Genomic DNA, 6758 nt, shown 5'->3' with positions numbered 1-6758 from the left:
ATGTTTCTGCAGGGCAGAGGAGAAATACTAGCTTTCACTGGGTTGGGGCTATTGAAAAAGCACACAGGTAAAGGTAATGGCACTTGGGATTTTCCAATTGACTGCACACTGAACTAGAAAACCCTCCGTGGCGTCCAGGGGCTCACTTCTTAGCCCTGACTCCCCTCCCGTCAGGGAATGGGAGGACCTTAGCCTGCATCAGCGGGACCAGGGGACAGCCAGAGGATGGGAGCCAACAAGCCTACCCCAGTTTGCATGCTCCCAAAATTCATGTTAGCACAGGACTTCATTGGAATCCCTTCGTCTTCTGGAGGGAATGAGGAAAGTGTGGGCGGAGGCTAGGGGCGTTATTCAACTGAAGTTCCTCCACAGAGAAACATGGCCAGGTGGGTGGGTGGGGTGCGGGGAGGGGGAAGCTCCCCTTTAGCAGCAGAGAGGTGTCTCACACCTCCTGATGCCCTGGGGCGTGCGCTCTAGAGCAGGTGACACAGTGTGAAAGGCAGGCCAGATACATGCAGAGAGAGGAAATCCAGCAGGTTTGCAAGCACTGGCTGCCCCAAGGCTTAGGCCAAGTGCGGGGAACGCAGGGATAAAGGCACACCCAAGGCGACCCAGGAAGGCTACAGCCTGCGTCCACCGACTACTGCCATTATGAACCCAGAAGAATTTTCTAATGTGATAGTCAACTACCTCGGGGGATAAATTGCAAATGTCTTTCCCTGGAGTGATTTCCCACTTTCCCAAATGTATCCCAGGTACTACGCTGAGTTCTGGGGATTTGGTGGAGAAGAGTGTCCTCAAGGGGCTTATGTTCCACCCTCCGGACAACTCCACTATTGGAGAACAGCCTCAGGCCAGCTCTGCTCCCCCAGGGAAGACCCCGGATGATCCGCAACGTCCTTTCCACTCTGTGATTCTTCTTGAACTCTCTTGGCCTCTTTGGTTTTTCCAGGTGCTTCCCTCTCCTGTATTTCATGTGCTGTCAGCTCCCTGCTGGTAACACTAGACTCAGACTAGGTACCCCCTCTTCCAAGAAGCCTTCACTGACTCCAAAGCTGGACTTGCCGGCTTTGTGCTATGTCCTTGGCACACTACATGAGCTCCTATCAGCAGGCAAACCTCATTTTACAAGTTCCTTGAGGGCAGGGTGTTTCTCGTTCAACCTCACGCCCGAGCACCCGTCATGATACCTGGCACAGTCAGCACTCGATAACTATCTGTTGCACTAAACAGTCCCTCCAACAAAAATTGCCTCAAGTGCTTTAGTTTCTAGGAAGCTCCAAATCTCAAAATTCCAAGTACAGATTAAAGATAAAACTACATGTAACAGCAAGGCCGAGGAGGGCACGTTCTGTCCCTCCGGGTTTCTGTGACTTGCAGAACAAACACCCTGGAGGGTATGGGATATTTGGGGCGCGGAGGATAGTTAACATTATTTGCATGTCAGGAGTTTTATCGAAACTGCAGCAAGGTAGATGGACACCACACCCAGGGAGATGTGTGGGGTGGACTTCTCCGGAGTCCGTAGTCTGTGGCCTAGGCTGGGGTGCCTAGGCCGTCGCTCGCCTGCTTTCCCCAGGCCACCGGCAGGGGGCACGGGAGAGCCTACAGGAGTCTCAGGCGAGGCGGGGCGGGGCGGGGCGGATGCTGGGCAGGGAGCAGCACTTGGGCAAGTTTTTGGTTGGTTGCCTCGGGGTGCTGACAGCCTAGTCCCCTTTTAAACTTGATCTCTCTGGCGCCCTCCCCTTTCGACCGTGGCGCACGACTTGGTAAGTGGCTTCCGACTGGCTGGAAGCCGGAGCCAGCCACGTGGCCTGGGGGTCTCTCGGGTGACCCTAGGCGCGCCCCGTCTGAGCCGCCAGGACCCGGTGTGGCCTCACTTAGACGACCCCTCGGGAAGACCCTACCAACCCAGGGGAAGGGGCCCCAGGGGAAGCTTCTCTGATGACGCCTCTTGGGTGGGGACGCTCTTGTGGTGCTAGGGGCCCTTCCTCCCCGGGAAGCACCCTTGTGACACGTAAGGTCGCCCTTCCCCGGGCACCTGGCACCCCTCGTGGCTGGGACCCGGACGCTCAAGGGATCGGACCACAGGGGGCTTCGAGCTCCCTTTCAAGGGAAGAGCATTTCGAACACGGGACTGGCCGGGGCGGGCGCAGAGCCCGGGTGGCTGGCGCCCTCGGGGGGGGGGGGGGGGGGGGCCGCCCGTCCCGGGGTTCTGAGGCCCGGGCCGTGGCCAGTTTAGGAAGTGGGTGAGAACACGGATCTGAAACTCACCGTTTCCGTGCGGAGCCGCGTGATAACGGGGTGGCGACCAACGGAGGCGATTTCGCCCACACGGCCGCTCTCCCGGCTCAAGTGCCTTTCAGTTGCACCTTCGCACGGCGGTTGGGCTGTTTTTAAAGGTCTGGGGGTGCGTCTTGCAGGAGCGGATGACATTTTCAGGGCGTGCAGCCCGTCTTGGGAGAAAATCGGAACCTCTGGCGTCCCCGGAGAGGAGCACGCCAGGCTGCCCGGCAGAGAGTTTGGGCTCCGGGCGGCACGAAGTTGTGGGGCGGCGCTCTCCGGCTCGCGGGGCGTTTCAGGGGCTCGCGGCGGGCACACGTGGCTGTCCAAAGCGTCGTTGCCCAGACTTAAAGATCTACATTTAGAGTTCAGTGAGGGAATGAAGGAGTCCGTGTAGCTGTCATCCGTACCGCTTGGGAATCCTCTTTTGAAATGTGAGCCTTGTTGGGGTCAACACGTTGGCCTCGGTTGGGAAAGATCCTTTTACTGATCAGACAGCCGAATAGGATGTCCAAGTTTATCGTGCTTTTAAAAAGGGTGGAAAGTGTGCTGTAGGCTGTGTTCTAAGCACCCCTTTCCAGAAAGATAGGGGCGCGAAGCGCGCTGTTCCCTGCCCCCACACTTCAGTCTCTGGGTTATAGCAGGAGGACAACACAGGGAGACGCAGTGTCCAGGCATCGGGCCCAAGTGTTCAGACGATTCCATCTGAGAAAGACAGGTGTCCTGCGATCCAGGCAGCGGTTCAAACAGGCAGCGCCGCTGCGGCCCAGTGTCTGCGGGAGCGGGGCGGTGGGGACCGCTCTGCTCGACCCTCCAGCTCTGCCTCTGCCCTGCTGGCAGAGAAGTGTTGGCTTCTCGCGGTTTTTAAATCAGTTAGAGCTTGTTTGCTTCTCTAGGCAGATACCTGTTGCCAATAATGTTTACTTTTTCTAAAATGAATACTGTTCCATGCTAATGTAACAAAGAAGAAAGTGGGGAGAATGCTGGCTGCTGGCATTCTGCCGATTCCCAGTGTCTAGACATTTATTTCACTCTTCATGTTACTTCCCGGCCGGAGGTTACAGACTCCCAAGTGTCGGGAAACTTGGAGAATGTAGCTTTTTTTAAAAAAAATAGGCATTCTATTCAACAGTACTTCACATTCATCAAAGGTAGCTTGCAGGAGGCCACAATAAAAGATGTTCTTTACCAAAATAAAACATAAAAAGTTAGCATGTGATATTCTTTTTTTTAAGATTTTATTTATTTATTTTCAGAGAGGGAATGGAGGGAGAAAGAGAGAGAAACATCGATGTGCTGTTGCTGGGGGCCATGGCCTGCAACCCAGGAATGTACCCTGACTGGGAATCAAACCTGCGACACTTTGGTTCGCAGCCCGCACTCAATCCACTGAGCTACGCCAGCCAGGGTGCACGTGATATTCTTAACCTTGTTCTTCTCGCTTTTCTATCAGGCTCAGCCCAGCTCAAGATGCTGCTGACAAGCTTCAGGTAAGTGGAAAGAATTTGGATGGTTATCCCATACTTGGAGAATTCTTGGCCAAGGATGAGAACTCTCATCTGATTGGAGATGCTTCCACTCTGATGGGTAAAAGGATTTACCTGAGGCCGAGTGAGATGGGAACTGATTAAATGCAGTCACATCCCTCCCCACTTTAAGAAGTATGTGGGAGTGATTGACGTTTAATCTCTCAAGATGTTTTTTCCAATGGTGGCCATTTCGAGTTTGAAAGGAGGCTGAGGTGAACTGTTAGCATTCGTAACGTGGGACTTTGAGTTTTAAAAATCGGTTTTTATGTCAGAGCATGACTGTGTCGGAGCTGACAGCATGCAATGGTGGGGAATTATATTATCTACACAGTTTTGTGAACAAACTTCTTAGGAGCGTGGCATTTAATAATCGCTAATCTAATTACCCGCTGTGATACTTCTTTACAGGGCTGGTGCTTGAAAGACAGACTTGTGCTGTTGAAAGCAGCTTCTGAAGCGGATAAGGCGTATTTGAACAGGTGACGGTGGATATACGCACAAGAGCGGTTTTTGCTTTCTTTGTCCCTTTCGTGGTGAGAGCAGGGGTGAGTTTTGAGGTGCTGACTATCTGGAAGACATATGTCTGCCCCACAGAGAATCTCCATAGAATTCAATTCCATAATAGAAAGTTTTCTCCCAACCGACCCCAGCCGGCAGCTTGTCACAGTAACTATTAGCTGTTCTATACTTCATCTTAAGACAACTTTGTCAACTGAGCCTTAATTTATAAGGTTATTTTAAAATCCCATTCTTTTACAGAGATTATTTGTTCCAAGGTATCCTTTTAAAAGCTTGGTTTTGTATGCTTACAGATTTTTCTGTAATAGAGCACTTTGATGATTAAATTTGACCCTTCGACAGAAAGCAGATCAATGGATTCCGAGGGGTGGGGAGGGGCTGGTTGCAGAGAGGCGCTGGGGCATCTTGAGCAGCTGTCAGTTACAGTGGTGACGGGGCGGTGTTCAAATTTTGGATGAGTGTTACTGCGTGTAAGTTATGCTTCAATAAATGGGACTCTAAAAACCTACCCTGTGTGGCATCTTAATGACATTCTCAAGGAAGTCTGGGAAGACAGTCTTGGGTCAGCACTTGAACGATTTCCAGAGATGTTAGAAGTGGTAAAAACATCAAAATCACTTTGGAGCAGAAGTCACAGACGTGACTCTGGCACACAATAAATACCTGAGAAACAGGATGAGCGGTGTATGCTGGCTCAGTTATCAAGGATACACAGTTTCTCTATGGCTCTTTCAGGCATCATTTCTGGAACTTAACAGCTGCATTTTAAATCTCACCTGTGGAATATTGCTTCTCCTTCATTCTCTCGACAATCCATTCTGGTGGCCACATGGTCCCAGAAAATGGAGTGTAAAAATTCTTTATGTGCCCTGTAACTTTATGGGCACTACTTGGGTTCCTGGTAGCCTTGCTTTCTACACCGGCAATTTTCTCTTCCAAGAAAATTTTGAATGACCTTGGCCAGTGCTGGCTAGCCAGGGGATTAGGGAAGTGAGGGGAGATGCTAAGGAATTGGGCTTGCATAGATCTCAAAGTTTGATGCATAAGCCACATGGTTTACTTCTGGGAGAATCAGTCTGAACTCTGTCCTTTTTCTTTTGGGATGTCCTAAGATGCTTTCGGAAGGAGGGATGGGCCAAGCATTGGTGGTGCCCATAGTTCTTTCCTGTAGGTCCAGCCCACAGAGCCTGTGGAGCCTGACCCCTGTGATGGGGGCTTGTGCCTGTAAGATCAAGCAGCGCCCTTCCTCATGGTTTTATATTTGGTACATTGCCTGCTCCACCTCCCAATCCCCTCCCCTGTATCGTGGTAAAACAGAGTTGTCCGATACCTCGATTAAGTAAAGTAAGTCTAGCGTCACCAAAGGAATTGGGATGAGGGGTGGAGCCTTCCCAGGGCTCTGCAGTCAGCTCGGCCCCCTTGGCACGCACGGCCCACGCCTGTGTGTTGAGCAGAGCTAAAGCAGGAGCAGAAAGATGCCGCCGTGGCTACCAAAGGACCGGGCTGTTCTCTGTGCTGAAGTGCCCCGAGAAGAAGAGGAGCATGTTGACTGGAGTGAAATGTTTTCAAGGAGGACTTCTTATTCCCACGGCAGGAGCTTGGGCATGAAGAGAATCTTTACGACTGTAACAGAAAATGTGACCGAAATTGTTTTATGCTGATGGCTCTGATTTCGTCGAAAATGTGACATCTCAGAGCACTCCCGTCACGCCTCACCTGCCCAGAGGGGACTTGCCCGGTGCCACTGTTGCTAGGTCAGTGCAGGTGTTGAGTCGGTTTGATCTCGAGAAGCGGCATTTCCCATTTTCGACAGGTTCCCTGCAGTGTCCCTAGGCCCTCGAGAACAAGACATTTTTATTTCTTCACAGCAAGCAAACCTTTGTAGTTCAAGTGAATGTTCCACAGTAAGGTATATATTTCCTGAGGTTCCTCAAACCTTGAATACTTGCACCATTTGGCAAATAGTCAGTGTGTTTTCCCTGTTTGTTCAGTTTTGTGATAGATGATCCCTGACTACGGAGCTGACATGGCGTGACTTACCCACATCGCCCTGTAAGACGAAGCCAGTTGGAATGTGTGTCAGCCGACTTCTATTATAAGAGATAATTTCGCTCAGTATCTAAGCCAACATCAAAGACTCCACTGCCAGGACAAACTGCGAAGAGACGGCTCTCCATTCCTACACCTCCGCTGCAGTTCCAGAACGACTTGAGGTGGCTTATACACAAGTAGCAAACAATGCAATGATTAGAAGAGGGAGTAAGAGCTCAGCAAGGAGAGAGCAGGATTATAAAACAGGCCATTTGACCTCTTGCCTTTGGCTTCTGCCAGTTTAGCTCAGAGCCTCCTAGGAGCCAGAGAAAAGAGCCAGTTGGCAAATTTTCCACTTGGCCCTTGAAGTTTTGAATGGAGGAGGAAGAGGCGGAG

The 6758-nt window shown here is 51.3% G+C and overlaps 1 non-coding gene across 1 annotated transcript; it reads left to right on the top strand.

The window, feature by feature from the left end:
* Window positions 1–3819: 3819 nt before the first annotated feature.
* Window positions 3820–3893, top strand: LOC114508274. Its single transcript, XR_003685519.1, has one exon. It is a non-coding gene; the product is annotated as a small nucleolar RNA SNORD93 (small nucleolar RNA).
* Window positions 3894–6758: the final 2865 nt, after the last annotated feature.

This window comes from Phyllostomus discolor, chromosome 10 (assembly GCF_004126475.2).
Source record: "Phyllostomus discolor isolate MPI-MPIP mPhyDis1 chromosome 10, mPhyDis1.pri.v3, whole genome shotgun sequence".
Classification (NCBI taxonomy): domain Eukaryota; kingdom Metazoa; phylum Chordata; class Mammalia; order Chiroptera; family Phyllostomidae; genus Phyllostomus; species Phyllostomus discolor.
The sequence above is the reverse complement of the archived record's forward strand: the minus strand, read 5'-3'. Positions and strand labels throughout refer to the sequence as shown.